The 17,049-nt window shown below is 46.0% G+C and overlaps 1 protein-coding gene across 1 annotated transcript in view; it reads right to left on the bottom strand.

Moving 5' to 3' along the window:
• Positions 1-15,031, bottom strand: part of LOC141092137 (alpha-1-antitrypsin-like) — a 53,333-nt gene extending 38,302 nt beyond the window's left edge. Inside the window, exon 1 of the mRNA XM_073578074.1 lies at positions 14,876-15,031. The gene's annotated coding sequence lies outside the window, so the exon portion shown is untranslated. The remainder of the gene's footprint in view (positions 1-14,875) is intronic.
• Between the last annotated feature and the right edge of the window lie 2,018 nt (positions 15,032-17,049).

Genomic DNA, 17,049 nt, shown 5'->3' with positions numbered 1-17,049 from the left:
GGACTCGTTACTGTGCGAGTAATCACTGGGAGACTCGCCGAGTAACGAGTCCAGCGAGTCCCTTACTATTCGCCGAGTAACGAGTCCTAGCGAGTAGACTCGCCCATCCCTACGTGCAACCAAACCACCTGTTGTAAAAGCAAGGGTACCAACTCAGAAGAAGATGGCAACTTTGGGAATGGTACAGCATGGATCGTCTTAGAAAATCTATCACAAATCACCCAGATAACAGTCATTCTCTGAAAGACAGGAAAATCGTAAATAATATCCATTGAGATATGGGTCCATGGCCTCCTGGGCGCCGGCAGGGGCATCAACAACCCACTAGAACGAGAACAGGGCTTGGACCGAGAACAAGTCCCACAGGACTGCACAAAATTCCTGACATCACGAGCTAAGGCAGGCCACCAAAAAAGACTGACTCACCAAATCTCTGGTACCAAAAATACCTGGATGACCAGCCAACACGGAGCAATGAATGTCAGACAATACTCTCTTCCTCCACTGGTCAGGGACATACAATTTTCCCATAGGGCAACGTTCAGGTTTGTCCTCCTGAAATTCCTCCAGGGCACGTCTCAAATCGGGTGAGATGGCGGAAAGAACTACATCCTCATTTAGAATGGTAGTAGGCTCAGTCACATTAAGAGAATCCGTAAAGAAACTCCTAGAAAGGGCGTCCGCCTTAACATTCTTAGTGCCCGGAAGAAAAGAGACCACAAAATTAAAACATGTGAAAAACAAGGCCCACCTAGCCTGTCTAGGATTCAAGCGTTTGGCTCATTCAAGGTAAATCAAATTCTTTTGGTCGGTGAGGACCACAACTTGATATCTAGCTCCCTCCAACCACTCTTCAAATGCCCATTTCATGGCCAACAATTCCCGATTCCCCATGTCATAGTTACATTCAGATGGGGAGAATTTTCGAGAAAAGAAGGCACAGGGATTCATCTTAGAAGTCACCGGATCTTTTTGGGACAAACGGCTCCTGCACCAATCTCAGAAGCATCTACCTCCACCTGAAATGGGAGTGAGACATCAGGTTGCCGTAGAACCGGAGCAGAAGTGAATCTCTGCTTAAGCTCCATAATTGCCGATACTGCCTCTGGAGACCAATTCACCACATCAGCGCCCTTTTTGGTGAGATCAGTCAGTGGTTTAACAATACCAGAAAAATTACTTATAAATTTACGGTAGAAATTAGCAAAACCCAAAAACTTCTGGAGAGCCGTCAAAGAAGTGGGCTGAACCCAATCATATATGGCCTGTATCTTGGCTGGGTCCATTTCAATAGCAGACGGGGACAAAATGAATCCCAAAAATGAAATCCTCTGTGCACCAAAGAGGCACTTCGATCCCTTAACATACAGAGAATTTTCCCTCAAAATCCTGAACACAGTCCGGACATGTTCCACATGAGAATCCCAATCACTGGAAAAGATCAAAATATCATCCAGATAAATTATCAAAAATTTATCCACAAAGTCCCGGAAAATATCATTCATAAAAGATTGGAAGACAGAAGGGGCATTAGTGAGCCCAAAAGGCATCACCAGGTACTCAAAATGTCCCTCCGGGGTATTAAACGCCGTCTTCCATTCATCCCCGTGCTTGATGCGAATTAGATTATACGCCCCCCTGAGGTCAAGCTTAGTAAACCAACAGGCACTTTTAACTCTGGAAAATAAATCAGAAAATCAGGGGTAACGGATACTGATATTTAACAGTGATTTTGTTAAGGGAACGATAGTCAATACAAGGCCTTAATGAACCATCTTTCTTGGCCACAAAAAAAAAACCCAGCACCTAAAAGTGAAGAGGATCGTCTAATATGACCCTTCTCCAACGACTCCTTGATATAAGATCACATAGCATCATGTTCGGGTACCGATAAGTTGAAAAGCCGACCCTTGGGAAATTTACACCCAGGCATTAACTCAATTGCACAGTCATAACTCCTATCAGGAGGCAAAGACACAGACTTACTCTCACTAAATACATCAGAAAAATCAGCCAAATAGTCAGGAATATCATGAGACTGGGGAGAGGTGGAGAAAACAGGAGTGTCACTAAGAACACATTGACAAACCCAACTCACCACAGACACAGATTTCCAATCCAAAACAGGATTATGAGTCTGCAGCCAAGGAAAACCCAGAACAGTAGTATCATGCAAATTATGCAACACCAAAAATTTACAATTTTCTTGGTGGTCCGGGGCGACCAGCATTATCACCTGGGTCCAAAACTGGGGTTTATTCTCCACCAAAGGAGTAGCATCAATACCCCTCAAAGGAATAGGAGTCCACAGGGGTATCATAGGAAAACCACAGCATTTAGCAAAGTCTAAATCCATCAGATTCAAAGCTCCTCCTGAATCTACAAAAGTCTTAGAGGAAAATGTAGACAAGGAGCAGATCAGGGTAATTGCCAAAAGGAACTTAGGCTGTACACTGCCCACAGCAAATGTGTGAGCAAAATGCTTTACTCGTTTAGGGCAGACAGAAATAGTATAAGAGGCGTCCCCACAGAAAAAACACAACTTATTTTGCCTTCTAAACTCCTGACGTTGCGCCCTAGACAAAACCCTATCACATTGCATGGGTTCAGACGTTCGTTCCAAAGGCGGCAACACCTCTCGTGTGGTTTTACGTTCACGTAAACGCAGATCAACTTGAATGGCCAATGACATAGAGTCGTCTAGACCAGAGGGAACAGGAAATCCCACCATAACATCTTTTATGGTTTCTTCCAAACCCTTCCGAAAGAGAGCTGCTAGGGCATCGTCATTCCATTTAGTAAGGACCGCCCACTTTCGGCATTTTTGACAATAGAACTCTGCAGAATCCTGACCCTGGTTCAATGCCAATAAGGTTTTCTCAGCTTGATCAATAGCATTAGGTTCATCATACAACAACCCCAAGGCTTGAAAAAATGCGTCCACATTAGCCAGAATAGGATCGACTTGCCCGTTGGTCTGTGGATGATAAACGGAAGAGAAATCCAGAGATATGCCCAAGAGTTTACAGAGTGCTCTCCAGAAGTGGGAGGTAAACTGTACCCCGCGGTCAGACACGATTCACTGAGGAAGCCCGTGTAATCTGAAAATCTGATGAATGAAGATTCAGGCCAATTCGGAGGCTGTGGGCAAGCCGGGTAACGGGACAAAATGGGCCATATTGGAAAACCAATCGACTACTACCAGAACAGTCGTGCATCCAGAACAAAATCCATCGCGATGTGTTGCCAGGGGGCTTCGGGAGCAGGCAACGGCTGAAGGAGACCGGAGGACAAGCTTCTAGGTACCTTGTTCCTGGCGCAAATTGAGCAGGAGGCCACGAAGTCTAACACATCCTAGCGTAGAGAAGGCCACGAGTAATAACGGGAAACCAGCGCAAGGGTCTTCTTGATGCCAACATGTCCAGCGATCTTGGAGGAGTGGCCCCAGCATAGTACTTCTGCCCTTTTGTCCTGCAGGACGAGGGTCTTGCCAGGCGGCACAGAACGAAGATTCACAGGAGCTACCGTGATAAACCGGGCAGGATTGATAACATGCGATGGAGCCTCCTCCTGCAGCGACCGGGAAAGAGCATCTGCTTTGGTATTCGTGTCACCGGGTCAGAAGTGGAGCTTGAAGTCGAAGCAAGAGAAAAACAATGACCACCTGGCTTGTCTGGAGTTGAGTCTTTGAGCCGACTGGAGGTAGGCCAAGTTTTTGTGGTCAGTGAAGATGGTGAAGGGATGGACTGCCCCTTCCAGGAGATAACGCCACTACTCCAGCGCCATCTTTATGGCCAGCAACTCTCGATCCCCAATCATGTAGTTACATTCTGCGGGTGAGAATGACTTGGAGAAGAACCCGCACGGAGCCAAGCGCCCAGTGGACGTCTTTTGGGAAAGAATCGCCCCAGCCCCAGTAGAAGATGCGTCTACCTCCAAGACGAAGGGCTTGCTGACCTCTGGCTGTTGCAAAACCGGAGCCGTGGCAAAGGCCCGCTTCAGGGTGAGGAATGCGTCTTCAGCTTCCGAGGGCCAGATGTTCGGTCTTGCTCCCTTCTGGGTAAGGGCAACAATAGGCTTGGTTAAAGCAGAGAAGTGCAGAAAGAATTGCCTATAGTAATTTGCAAAGGCCAAGAACCGTTGAATGGCTTTCACTCTGACAGGTTGGGGCCATTTGAGCACCACGGACAATTTCTCTGGGTCCATTCGCAACCCCGAATCCGTGATGATATACCCCAAGAAGGGTAGGGAGGTCTGCTCAAACAGGCATTTTTCTAACTTGGCATAAAGTTGATTCTCCCGCAGGCATTGCAAGACCAGGCGAACACTCCTCCTGTGAGAGGACAGGTCTGGTGAAAAGATGAGAATGTCGTCTAAATACACCACGAGGCACGAGTACAGAAGATCCCGGAAGACGTCGTTAACAAATTCTTGGAAAACCGCTGGGGTGTTACAAAGTCCAAAGGGCATGACCAAATATTCATAATGGCCATCCCGCGTGTTGAAGGTGGTCTTCCACACATCTCCAGCACATATTTGGACCAAATTGTAGGCCCCCGTAGATCCTGTTTGGTAAAGATCCGGGCACCATGCAGGCGGTCAAACAGTTCGGGAATAAGTGGTAGAGGATACCTATTCTTGACCGTGATGTTATTTAAGCCTCAGTAATCAATGCAAGGTCAAAGGGATCCATCCTTCTTGCGAACAAAGAAAAACCCGGCCCCTGCTGGAGAAGACGACCTCCGGATAAAGCCCCTGGCCAAGTTATCCTGGATGTACTCCGTCATGGCTGAGGTTTCTGCAGTCAACAACGGGTATATTCTTCCCCTGGGAGGAGTAGCTCCAGGAACTAGCTCGATAGGGCAATCGTAGGCCCGATGCGGAGGAAGGGTGTCAGCTTCCTTCTTGTTGAAGACATCCGCAAACGAATGGTAGGCCACAGGAAGCCCTGGAAGGTCCGCAAGCACTTGGTGCAGACTGGTACAGGTAACAGGCAGCAGACAACGTTCTTGACAAGAGTGACCCCAGTGAAGGACTTCCTCGGAGCGCCAAGCAAGGACTGGCTCATGCGACCTGAGCCAGGGCAGGCCAAGGAGCAGAGCGTGAGACAAATTAGGCAAAACATATAAAGCAATTCTCTCCCGGTGTAGAGCTCCGATCTGCATTTCCAGCTCAAGAGTAACTGTGGTGACGGGAACAGGTAACGGCTTGCCATCCACTGAGGTGATCACACGGGGCTCTACAAAGGTGACGACAGGAATCCAAAAATTGTCCACCTCTTCCATCCGAATGAAGTTGCCCGCCGCAGCCGAGTCCACATATGCCTCCACAGATCTACGCTCCCGACCTAGGAGAATTAAAGCTGAGATAGTAAGGGGTAGAGAGGGAACAGAGTCACCTAGGGAGGCCTCTCTTTCCTGGCCTAGGCGGAGGAGTTTTCCGGCCCCTCAGGACAGAAACGCAGGAAGTGGTTAGTTCCACCACAATAGAGGCATAATCCTTGCTCTAACTTTTCCCTGCGCCGCAGCTCCGTTAGCTTATCGCGATCCACCTGCATGGGCTCCGGGGCAGAACTACTGGCAGGCTTGAACTAACGAGTACTGGTGGCTGGGTTGAACCTAGATGGACCTCTCTCTCTGACTGTCTCGCAGGAGCGTTCCTGGAACCACAAGTCAATATGAGTAGCCAGGGATATAAGGTCTTCTAAAGAGGTGGGGGTGTCCCAACCAGCAAGCTCATCCTTGATTTTCCCCGAAAGCCCCCTCCAAAAAGCCCCTACCAACGCCTCATTATTCCACCCCAGTTATGAGGCCAGGGTTTGGAAGCGAATAGTGTACTGTCCCACGGTAAGAGTTCCCTGTCTGGGATTGAAAAGGGACTCTGCGGTGGAGGCCAGACGCCCAGGCTCATCAAAGACCCGGCGGAAAGTATCAAGGAAGTTGTGTAGGCTGGATACCACCGAATCATCCTGCTCCCACAGGGGGTTCACCCATGCCAAGGCCTCCCCCCCTCGAGATGGGACACGATAAATGCCACCTTAGCCCTATCAGATGGGTATTGCTGGGGCAACAGCTAGGAATGTAGGCGGCACTGGTTAAGAAACCCCCGGCACAATTTGGGATCCCCGCTATACCGAGGAGGCTTCCCCAAACGTTGCGGTGGCTGAGGTGGAGGGTCGCGGGGCGGGGCAGAGGCCGCTGCTGACGACTGCAGGGACTACATGTAATTTAGAATATGGGACTTGGTATTACGCTGCTGCGCGAGCTCCTGCTGGAGTCCCACCAGCAAAGGGGGGTGCTCCCTGGATCGGAGGTTTGAATGGTGGATAACCGAGTGTCCATGGACTTCATAAAAGTCATAATCCGGGTTTGGTTCTCCTGCAAAAAGAGTAGTTCTTTTTGGGTGGCTGCCGAGGCACCAGCGGGGTCCATGGCCTGATTATGCTGTAAGGAGTAGCAAGAGTGGACCCTCTGGGTCACGGTACCGGGATCCCTGGGGCGAGCTGGTCAGGTGGTGCCGACCCCTATACAGGGACCGTTAGGAGCATGCCCAAAGGAGTTGAATACGGCGACAGCTGATACCAAGAGAGGCGGCTCAGGTGCGGATGAGACAAACAAGGCAGAGGGTCAGGAGCGACTGAAGTCAGGAGCAACCAGACGGGGCCAGAGTACCGTACGGAAGGCTCCATGAGGGAGGAGCCGCCTGATATACCCTGTGCTGGAGCTTGCTTGGTAATCACTCCACAGGGCTGGTGCAGCAGGGGTTAAGTAGGGGAAAGAGTGCGCGCCCGTGGCCTAAGGTGCATGCCTGGGACAGGAGCAGAGGAGGAAGCCCCATGCAGAGCTGCAGGATGGGAGACTGGAGGCGCCGCGCGCCGGCTAGAGGGCTGAGCGGGGAGTCCCCGGTAGCAGGCAGAGCGGGACCCAGCGAGACAGGTGACGCCGGCCCCGACCTGACAGGCGGCGCTGGTACCGACCTGCCAGGCGGCGCCGGCGCGACACTAGTCAGGTCAGGGTTAATTTTAGTCTGCCTCTCTTTGGTTTTGGGGCAGCTAAAGTTGGCAGTACCTGGATTTAATGTCGGTGATACTTCCGTATACTCGGTTAGTGGTTGCTGACCCAGGTGACTCGTTCTTAAATGTGTACCTTGCTGTGTATGATTCGGTTTGTCCCCTGACTTCTGCCTCTGTATTCTGTTTTTTATTGTTCTGTCTCTCCTGTTATCTGACCCCCTTGGCTTGTCCCCGTTTACTCTTTGTCTTATCCCTAGGTACTGCAAATTCGTCTGGCTTCTGACTCTTGACCACGTTTATTGTCTTTGCCCTGTGCTCCACATGCTCAGTGTCATTCCCTGCCCTCACGTGCAGTGGCTCCGCTCACGTGATCGCTTAGTGCCAGGTCCTGTGCTCACTACACTAGTCTCAGATCCTTGTGCACTGTGTGCCTTTGGCCTGCACTCCCTGCACTCATTCATGCACCCCCTAGGTAGTGACAGTGACACCTTAGGAGTCATTACACCAATATCTGGCTTTTTCCTGACAGTGTTACCTGCTTATCCTCCCAATTACACTGCTGCTCCTTGTAGCTTTGGCTTTATTCTTACTATGATTCCTGCTTATCTTCCCAATTACACTGATGCTGTGTACCAACCTCTGGCTAAATCCTGACTACGATTCCTGCTTATCTTCCCAACTATACTGCTCCTCTGTGTACCGACCTATGGCTCAATCCTGACTTTGTTGCCTGCTTATCCTCCCAACTACACTCTTGCTCCATGTACCGACCTCTGCTATATCCTAACTATGATTCCTTCTTACTGTATCTTCTCAACTATACTGCTGCTTTTTTGTACCGACCTCTGTCTATATCCTGACTATGATACCTGCTTATCCTCCCAACTATATTGCTGCTCCGTGTACCGACCTCTGGCTATATCCAGACTAGGTTATCTGTTTATCCTTCCAACTATACTGCTGCTCTGTGTATCGAACTTTTGCTATATTCTGACTATGTTACCTGCTTATCCTCCCAACTACACTGTTGCTCCATGTACTGACTTCTGGCTATATCCTGAATATGATTCCTGCTTATCCTCCCAAATATACTCCTGCTCTTTGTGTGGTCTTTTGGCTATATCCTGACTACCTTACCTGTTTATCCTTCCAACTACACTGCTGCTCGTGTACCGACCTCTCGTTATATCCTGACTACGATTCCTGCTTATCCTTCCAACTACACTGTTGCTCAGTGTATCGACCTCTGTCTATATCTTGACTAAGTTACCATCTTATCCTATCAACTACACTGCTGCTCCATGTACCGACCTCTTGCTATATCCTGACTGTTGCCTGCTTATCCTCCCAACTACAGTCATGGCCAAAAGTTTTGAGAATGACACAAATATTATATTTTCACATGATCTGCTGCCCTCTGGTTTTTATGTGTGTTTGTCAGATGTTTTTATCACATACAGAAATATAATTGCAATCATATTATGAGTAACAAAAGGTTATATTGACAGTTAGAATGAGTTAGTGCAGCAAGTCAATATTTGCAGTGTTGACCCTTCTTCTTCAGGACCTCAGCAATTCTCCCTGGCATGCTCTCAATCAACTTCTGGATCAAATCCTGACTGATAGCAGTCCATTCTTGCAAAATCAATGCTTTTATTTTGTCTGAATTTGAAGGTTTTTGTTTGTCCACCCGTCTCTTGATGATTGACCACAAGTTCTCAATGGGATTAAGATCTGGGGAGTTTCCAGGCCATGGTCCCAAAATCTCTATGTTTTGTTCCCTGAGCCATTTAGTTATCACCTTTGCTTTATGACAAGGTGCTCCATCATGTTGAAAAAGGCATTGTTGATCGCCAAACTGCTTTTGGACGGTTGGGAGAAGTTGCTCTTGGAGGACATTCTGGTACCATTCTTTATTCATGGCTGTGTTTTTAGACAAGACTGAGAGAGAGCCCATTCCCTTGGCTGAGAAGCCACCCCACACATGAATGGTTTCAGGATGCTTGACAGTTGGCATGAGACAAGACTGGTGGTAGCGCTCACCTGGTCTTCTCCGAATAAGCCGTTTTCCAGATGTCCCAAACAATCGAAAAGGGGATTCATCAGAGGAAATGACTTTACCCCAGTCCTCAGCAGTCCACTCCCGGTACCTCTTGCAGAATATCAGTCTGTCCATGATGTTTTTTCTGGAGAGAAGTGGCTTCTTTGCTGCCCTCCTTGAGACCAGGCCTTGCTCCAAGAGTCTCCGCCTCACAGTGCATGCAGATGCACTCACACCTGCCTGCTGCCATTCCTGAGCAAGCTCTGCACTGCTGGTAGCCCGAACCGCAGCTGAAACACTTTTAAGAGACGGTTCTGGCGCTTGCTGGTCTTTCTTGGGCACCCTGGAGCCTTTTTGGCAATAAGGGAACCTCTCTCCTTGAAGTTCTTGATGATGCGATAGATTGTTGACTGAGGTGCAATCTTTCTAGCTGCGATACTCTTCACTGTTAGGCCATTTTTGTGCAGTGCAATGATGACTACACGTGTTTCTTTAGAGATAACCATGGTTAACAGAAGAGAAACACTGATGCCAAGCACCAGCCTCCTTTTAAAGTGTCCAGTGGTATCATTCTTACGTAATCATGACAGACTGATCTCCAGCCCTGTCCTCATCAACACCCACACCTGTGTTAATGGAGCTATCACTGAACCAATGTTAGCTAGTCCTTTTAAGGCAGGGCTGCAATGATGTTGAAATGTGTTGAAATGTCCGTCCCGTACACACCGGGTGACATTAACCTGTGTGTGTTCATTTATTATACCGCCATATAGCGTCCGCCATTACCGAGCAGCAGTTACCATCTCTGCACGGTGGACCCCAGGCTGCGAACGCACATAAATACCTTCTATATTATTTAGTGTGTTCCGCCAGCCCCTAACACTATGATTCCTGCTAAACCTTCCACCTACACTGTTGCGCCGTGTACTGACCTCTGGCTATTTCTGACTACATTACCTACTTATAACACCATAGAGAAAACAACCATAAAAAATGAACTTTATTGTTCACTCAATTAGCTAGATATATTACAAAAGAAAAATACTAAAAGCACCTATTTGTCAGGTAGGTTTTGAAACCAATAACCACAAGTGAATAATTTCCCGTCATTAGTTTTTTACCTTTATTTATACATGAATATCTAAAATAGTCCCTTATAGATAAAGGGCTACACACATAACACAATAGAAAATGCAAAAAGACAAAACTTAACAAAACCACACCTAGACCACAAAACTGACACACGTGTTAGGCTGGTGGAGCGCACCAAATAATAGAATGATAATGAGGTGCGTTCGCAGCCTGGGGTCCACCGTGCAGATATGGTATACTGCTGCTAAGTAATGGTAGAGTTCTACCTGAACACCAGCGGGTAACCACTGACCCGGTGCATATAGGAGTGAACTCTGCTACTGTACTTCACAGAGTCGCTGGAAGTTAAGCCAGAGCCTGTTAACTTCACAGGACTTGGCTGGGGAAGCACTGTTATATGGTCACAAGACCCTGTCCCAGAGACAAGGGAAAGGGTCCCCCCAGACCAGCAGCACTTGGCGCCGCAATTGCAGTTAGAAAGCAACACGTAAGTGTGCACGGCGCCTCTCTGGCATGCGCCACTAATTGCCCAGGCTTGGACTAAACAGCGCACAACTTGCGCCTGGCACTTCACTAGCAGTTGCTGACTTAGAGCGGTATGGTAGTGCACTATACAGGATGACACCACCGGACGCTAGTGTGATAGTGCTAGGAGCACGGTGGTGGAAGCATAGCCACCTGTTGGCACAAGCATAGCCACCTGTTGGCACTGACTCAAATACCCTAACACATGTGTATCAAAGGAGCTGGTAATTTAATGAGTCATTCACCAGATTCATGCATCCATCAACACACATACCAATAACATTATGAATCTATACTAGCGCATGACCGAGCGGCCATGCAACCCTTTTATAGCGGGGTCCTTCTGGGACCTTCCCAGTGGACCAATCAGAGCAGCAATGGGACCTGCGCATGTGACCTCCAATGAGAGGCCATGCTCAGCAGGCAAAATACAGGACTTAGTCCCTGGAGCGACTGCTTGCTGCTGACTCAAGCATGGTGTTACAGCAGAGCCTGAAGGAGCAACCAGACACCTAGCATTATCCTGGGCAAGATGCCTGGACCGATGTCTCTGCTGAGCAGGAATCTCTGCAGCTGCAGAAGAATGGGAGACCGCAGAGGACGTGGCTTGAGATCCCCCCTGTGCAGTGGGGGAAACTTGACGCCTAACACATATGATGCTGAGTAACCAATGGCAAATTAAATTGCTTGTAAGAAAAACAATATTCTTTAATGCTCCTAGAATGAGTCAAGAAAAATGCCTTAATTTGAGCATAGTATAACACACTACTTTTTTTGTAGGGATATTAGTCCCAATATAGATGTAAATGTTCAGACTGACCCTCACAAGAAGGTATTCTTGAGCTAACCAGTTATCCCGTATACTGGGCCATATGAAATACTAGTTAGCCAAGAATTCCACTACCTAGATATTGTTAAATAACTATCTAAGAGCTTCCCCTACAGTGTTTTAATAAATTGCTCAATAATAAAGTGCAAATATGCAGTTGTCCTAATGAACTAAAGTGTTAGGCATTTTTCTGGGGGCGTGTCTTGAGCTGTTCTGCATAATTTCTCTGTGATTGAGCACCGCCCTCTTGATAAAGACTATAAAAATTAGCACCAAATAAAAATACATATTCTTGGAAACATGTCAGACTTAAGAAAAAACAAAAAAATGCAATTCTCAGTGGAGCAGCAGGAATTATACACAATAAGAACTTGCTTTTGACCTGGTTACTCGTCCTCTTTAAAGGGAACCTGTCAGCAGGATTGTGCACAGTAACCTACACACAGTGTCAGGTCGGCGCCATTATACTGATTATAATGATACCTTGTGATGAAATCTGTCTTGTGGTTGTTGTTTAATCTCTATTTTCAGTTTTCAGTTAATGAGATTCTCGTGCTCTCGGGTGGCCAATGGGGGCTGTGTGAGGCCTTTGTGCAGGGCTTAATTTGGTGCTCTGCTTAGCTACATACTGATGGCTTTTGTCCTCTATTTTACACACTGATTATTATATGTACTGAAGAAAAAAAAAACTCACATTCAGCAGACAGACGCTGGCGGCAGAGCCTGCACTGCAGCATCATCTATAATATGCATTACATTCTTTTATTTACTCATATACATTGATTCTGAAAAAAAAAATCTCAATATGGCACGGCCTCGCTTGTGCAGCAGCATCTATTGGATCACTGATCGATGCTCCTGTGCAGGCGCAGCTGGCACCGTATTGAGAAAGATTTTTTTTTCCAGAATCAATGTATATGACTAAATAAAACAATGTAATGTACATTATACAAGCCCCCCACAGCCACGAGAGTCTCATTCCCTGAAAATTACAAATAGAGATTAAACAACAACAAGACGGATTTCATCACCAGATATCATTATAATCAGTATAACGGCGCCGACCTAACACTGTCTGTAGGTTACTGAGCACAATCCTGCTGACAGGTTCCCTTTAAACAAAAATGCCTTTTTTACTGCACGCTAAATATTTTACATACAAACCTCCTCAAAAAAACATTGAGAGATTTTCATTTTTTCACCATTTCAACCCACTTTTAAAGAGAATTATGTTTGGATTAATATGCAAATTAGGTACTCAGTGTATAGTGGTCTGTCTGGAGCACCATCCCTCTGTCAGTCTGGCCCCTTGGCTTCTCCTCTCAGCACGGGTTTCACTTGGGAGCAATGATGATCTGTACTCGTTATTTAAAAGGTTTGTCTGGGAGTTCTTCTTTTTTTTTTTTTTTTCCTGAGGCTTGCACGTACAAATAATAAGCATCCTAATAATCTCCTACACAGGTCTAGTGTTGTTTTTTGGCTCTATTTTTATTTATTGACTGTAGCTGTACTGTAATGACTCCAGAGCATGTGACCACTGCAGCCAATCACTAGGTTTAGCAACTTGATTGGCTGCTGCAGTCATGTGCCTGTCATTCCTGGTATTAGAACTGTAGCGAATAAATATTAAAAGACAAGAGCATGTTGGAAAGGCATGGATGAACTTGTGGAGGGTAATTATCATTGTGTTTATTAATTTCCACATATTCAAGTCTTTAAAAGATAAAGTATTATAAGACAACTCCTTTAAGTGTTAATGATTGAGTGGAACCATACTGTATTATATTGTTACATTTTATATCCATTTTCTTTTACTTGCACACATGTGATTGTTCACTTCTCTGTTCATTTTTCACTTACAATCACTTACAAAATAATAAAGAAAATATTAAAAAATACAGTGTGGATAAGAAATACAGAGGAGAAAAAGTCTGTAAGAAGGTCAGCTCACTAGCACCAGAATAAAAAAAGTAAGTTAAAGTCCAAGAAGAAACAATACAAAGAGAAGGCAAAAGATTCAACAGCAGAGATGAAAGACAACAGCAACTTCTCAAACTAGAAAGGAGATTAGAGAGAAAAAATGGAAGAAAAGGAGAAAGAGATTAAGATGATAGACAATAAGGAGCAGGATAAATAGAAAAGACAATTAGAAATAGGAGAGAAAGTCAAGAATAGGAACAAGGAGAATTAGGGAATGGAAGGTAAAAGAAAAGAAAGATGAAAGGAGGAGAAGGGAAGGTAAGGAAGAATAAAAGCAATGAGATGAATGAGAAGTAGAAGAAAAGAAAGCAGAAAAGAAGGAGGTAACAGAAGTAAAAAAATAAAAGATCAGAGAGCAAAGAAGAATAATGAGGAGAAGGAGAATTAGGAAGATGAAAGACGAAATAAAAAAGTAAAGAAATTAAGATGGAGAGAAGAAAATTAAAAATAGAACAAGGCAAGAAAAGGGAAGATGAAACAGAAAAGGAACGAAGAAAGAGGACAAGCAGGAATATAAGAAGAGATGAAAATTTAAAATAGAAGAAGGAAAAGAAGAATCAATGGAAATAAAGAAAGAGAAGAACAATTGAGAGAATGAAAAATAAGAAGAAAATGAAGAACTAAAAAGGAGGGCGAGAAAAGAAAGAAGGAAAACATGGAAGAAGACAAGACAAAAAGATAAAAATCAAAAATATGAAGCAGAGAAGAGCAGTGAGAAGAATAAGCAGGAAATATAAAGGACAAATAAAAGTAGGCAGAAGTAAAAGAGAAAAAATGTACAAAAAAAGGGGAAACTAAACAAGCAATAGAGAAAATAAACATAAAGGAGGTCAAGAGAAAACTAAAAAAGTAAAAATACAAATAGGAAAAGAAAAGAGTGAATGAGTAGGAGGAAACACAAAGTAGATGAAAAGTAAGAGGAGAATAAATGATAGAAGAAAAACAAAAAGAATAAGGATATACAGAGAAGAGGAAATTCAGGAATAGGGGGTGAATTTGACATAAAGAAGAATAAAGAAAAGAGAGAATATGAAGTAGAAATATTAAAGAAGGTCAGTAGGTTGGAAATGAAAGGAAGAAAGTGAAGAAGTGCGATGTTCTGCCAATAACTGCTATTTTTCTGCTGGCATAAAACAACTGATCAAAACGTTTGTTACATGTTATATTACATGGGCCAATAATTGGGAATGAGCATTGGTAATATTATTCCACAGTCTCCAAGAGCCATTATTCTCACATATGCCTTCTATTTCAGGCCAGTATCCTCTACATCTCCCATACTTTACACTTAAGCATTGCTTGTTTTGATAAAATGCATGAAGTCTGCACCAGGAAAGATAATTTTAATTACAGTAAATACAGAAGACCAAGTAGAAATTTGAGATGTAATACTCACCAGCAATGTGAGGATCGCTCCGGGATGAGTGGAGATATAAAGTCGTCTCTACCTGTATGTATATATATGTGTATATTTACTTTCGCAATTGTGCAATGTTGAAATTCTTCAAATCAGATTGCAGCAACCTTTGTTCTGTTTCCTTGATTCCACTGATTAAACAGTGATGCAAGATGCTCAGTGTCATGTACCCGCTTCTCAGCATGTAACTTGTGGTTGCGTTTGCAACGTTAATATATCTCCTCTCACTCAATCCAGCATTCACCCCTGTCGTATGCTGCAATGGGAGCATAAATCGCACCCCGACTGTCACGCTTCTACTATGCAGGTAGATACAAGTTCCACTAGATGGCAATAGAGTGTAGGGTGGACTCCACACAGCAAGAGCTGACCTGCAGCACAGCAGCGAGGCAACCACCAGGTGGCAGTGGAATAGTCAAACAAGCCGGGTCGATATTAGTCTGTAGTGCAGTACCAAAGGAATAAACAAGCACAGAGTCAGAAACAAGCCAAATGGGTCAGGACAGATATGCCAAAGACAAGAGACAAACAGCAGGTCAGGGTCCAAGCCAAGTCAAATACCAGGGAGTCAAAACACGAAAGGGGAACACAGAGTCGGGACGGGAAAAGGGGAATAAACAGACATGGGTACAGTCAGCAAAAGCAGCAGGGCAAGTAGAGTCAGTGTTAGGGATTGAGATGTCTCATGGCGAGACGAGACGTAACTCTTGGAGTTGACCCTCTGGTTCGTGGCACCCACTCACCTAGGGCAATCTGGCCTAGTGAGGACCACCACCTATACAGGGAGTGTCTGTCATGTCGGACACTGTTCACACCAGGGTGTCCAGCAGACAGCGGTAATACCCTGTTGGGTATTCTGTTCCAGTCGGGATAGGGTTAACCAGGTTGTGATGCTGGCTGAGGGCTGGGCCACGCCCTTGGTCTTTAAATAGTTCGTCCTGACTATGGGTGTCGCCGACTATAGCTTTTGCCTAGTGCTAGCAATACCGGTCAGCAGTGGTGGTGTTGGAGCGTCTGATATCTGGTGCAGTATATCCCTCAGTGGTTCTTTCTCCAATCTGTTATATATATATTTGGTTGCCCTTGCACATTATTGTATTCCCTTGTGTATTAACGGTGTGGTGTTTCTTTTACCCCTGTCCATACGTATTTGTGGGGTCTGGTGTCTGGTCCCCTCACTGGGTGGAGGGTGGTGGGTTCAGCTTAGGGCTGGACAGGAGACAGGGACAGGGTGGAGGCTCAGGCAGGCACACCTTCAGTGTAAACCCTGGGTAGAGGGACAGACAGGGTTCCCCTAGTCTGAGGGACATCACAGGGGTCCCGGGGTTTTTGCCTAAAGTAACCTAGGCATTCCATGACATTATAGTCGGCCCAAATAATAAAGTGAGAGAGGAAAAAAAAAAAAAAAAAAAAGTATAGATAGGGAATATAGGGGTTACTTACTATGGATCCTATACTTTCCCTAACCAAGCAGCTGGAGGCTCTTTCCATACAGGTCACTGAACTTAGGGGGGCGGTCCAGCAACAAGGCCTGTCAGCTCCTGCAGTACCTGCTGAGGCTGCAGCCAGGGCAGCTGAGCCCAAGTTTCCCCTTCCTGAACGATTTGCTGGTGATCGTGGTAAGTTCACGGTGTTTCGTGAATCATGCAAATTGTATTTCCGTATGCGTCCACATTCCTCAGGTAATGAGGCTCAACGCGTGGGCTTGGTGATTTCTTTGCTGAGTGGTGACCCACAGGCCTGGGCCTTTTCACTCCCTTCAGACTCACCGGCATTTGAATCTGTAGATTTTTTTTTCTCTGCTCTGGGTTTGATCTATGACGATCCGGATAGATTAAACTTAGCAGAGTCTAAGATACGCTCACTGCTACAGGGTGATCAACCAGCTGAGGATTACTGCACGGAATTCCGGCGCTGGGCGGTGGACACGCAGTGGAATGACCCTGCGCTTAGAAGTCAATTTTTGCATGGGGTTTCTGGAAGGGTTAAACAGACTCTCCTAATGTACGAGACTCCCGCCTCTCTGGAGGCTGCGATGGCACTTGTAGTACGCATAGACCGACGTCTCCGTCAGGGGGCGCTGGTTTCGTTGCCTCCGGGAGGTGGGGGAGTGGTCGGTGAGGTTGCCGCGGGTGAATCCGTGGAACCCATGC

Source organism: Dendrobates tinctorius, unplaced genomic scaffold (genome assembly GCF_039654945.1).
Source record: "Dendrobates tinctorius isolate UK_male_01 unplaced genomic scaffold, ASM3965494v1 ptg000058l, whole genome shotgun sequence".
Lineage (NCBI taxonomy): Eukaryota > Metazoa > Chordata > Amphibia > Anura > Dendrobatidae > Dendrobates > Dendrobates tinctorius.
Note: the sequence above shows the minus strand (reverse complement) of the source record. Positions and strands in the feature narration are given on the sequence as shown.